The sequence below is a fragment of the Tupaia chinensis genome, unplaced genomic scaffold (genome assembly GCF_000334495.1).
Source record: "Tupaia chinensis unplaced genomic scaffold, TupChi_1.0 Scaffold000403_1, whole genome shotgun sequence".
NCBI classification, from domain to species: domain Eukaryota; kingdom Metazoa; phylum Chordata; class Mammalia; order Scandentia; family Tupaiidae; genus Tupaia; species Tupaia belangeri.
This window is the reverse complement of record NW_006159905.1, coordinates 1,021,907-1,023,430: the sequence shown is the minus strand read 5'-3', so window position 1 is coordinate 1,023,430 and position 1,524 is coordinate 1,021,907. Positions and strand designations below refer to the sequence as shown.

The 1,524-nt window shown below is 44.6% G+C and overlaps 1 pseudogene; it reads left to right on the top strand.

Moving 5' to 3' along the window:
- Positions 1–1,239: 1,239 nt before the first annotated feature.
- LOC106735466 (histone deacetylase complex subunit SAP18 pseudogene) overlaps positions 1,240–1,524 on the top strand; it is a 2,342-nt pseudogene continuing 2,057 nt past the window's right edge.

Below are 1,524 nucleotides of genomic sequence, written 5' to 3'. Positions count from 1 at the left end.
CACTTGCACTTTGACCACCCTTGACGAGGTCATCCGATGACCATATAGGCTAGGGATTTTTGTGGACTCATTGCCCAAGAGTTTCAAACCCAGAGGTATTATTTTTGTTTTGTTTTGTTTTCCTTTTTGTTTTTGTGTTGTTTTTTGCTATAGGGTGTGTGCACTCACCAGAGAGAGGGAGAGGGAGGGTGTGTGCACTCACCAGAGAGAGAAAGAGAAAGAAGGAAGGTGAGAAAACACCTCACAGGGAGGATGGCCACCCACAGTCTCTTCTCTTCCATCCTCCTCTGGGGGGTTTGGACACACACACACAGATGGCCAGCATGTTTTTCAAACTACTGGGTCTGGGATTCCAACTACACAGTCAGCTATGCGGGACCCAGCCTACTTAACCACCACACCACCAGCTGGCCCCAAACCCAGACGTTTATTCATCCAAATTCAGTGTCACATAAAAGAAAAAGAGATTGGGCCCAGCAGGTGGCGTGGTGGTTAAGGTGCTGGACACTCCCACGTGGCTGACCACGGTTCGATTTCTGGACCTGGTGGCTTGCTTTCTCACTTTCCTCTCTCTCTCTCTCTCTCTTTCTCCGTGTGTCTCTCTCTGGTCAAATTAAAATGAATGAATGAATAAATAAATAAATAAACAATTCTTAAAAAAAGAAAGAAAGAAAAAGAGAATTAACAGGAAGGGGTGTCTGATTAACTGAGGATGCCCTATGGATGCCCTGACCTTATAAAGACATCTTTGTGAGACCAGCAGGTGGGGTGGTGGGTATGGCACTGGACATTCCCACATGACCGACCACAGTGGCTTGCTTTCTCACTTCCCCTCCCTCCCTCTCTCTCTCTCTCTCTGTGTGTGTGTGTGTGTGTGTCTCAAATAAAACATTGAATAAATACCAAATTTATAAATGAGTGAATGAACACACATGAATGAATGAATACAAGTTCCTGCATTCAAAGGATGGACAGGAGGAGAAAGAGTCTGAGGAGGGAACAAGAGGAAAACTCACAAACAAGAACTGAAATAAGAAGGATCGTAAGACTAAAAAAAAACAAAAAGGTAAAAATATGAGTGGCATCGAAATGAAGGAAACATACCATCGTTGAGCAGGGACAAGCTTAGAGGTCAGAAACAAAGGGTAGGGACAGAAAGACACAGCTCAGTGAGAAGGGGCACGCCCTCGAACGGGAGCTGAAGGTTTACTACTTGTGAGTTACCTAGAATGCGGCATAATGGCATCTCCAAGTTTACAAGGGTCCAAAGGCTCTCTTGGCGAGTGAGCTGCCTTCCCAAGAAGGATAAGCCAGGAAAACATTATATGGTAATCTGAGTAGGCAAGAAAAAAAATCACATATTTCAAGGGAAAAAAACAGAACATCATTTGACGTCGACAAAAAAGAATCCAATCTGCCTTTTGCAAGTGAAGTTCTGGCTCCAAGCTTTCAAATACTAACCTCCCACCTGCTGCCCCCTCCAAAAATAATTGTGTGTGTGTGTGTGTGTGTGTGTGTGTGTGT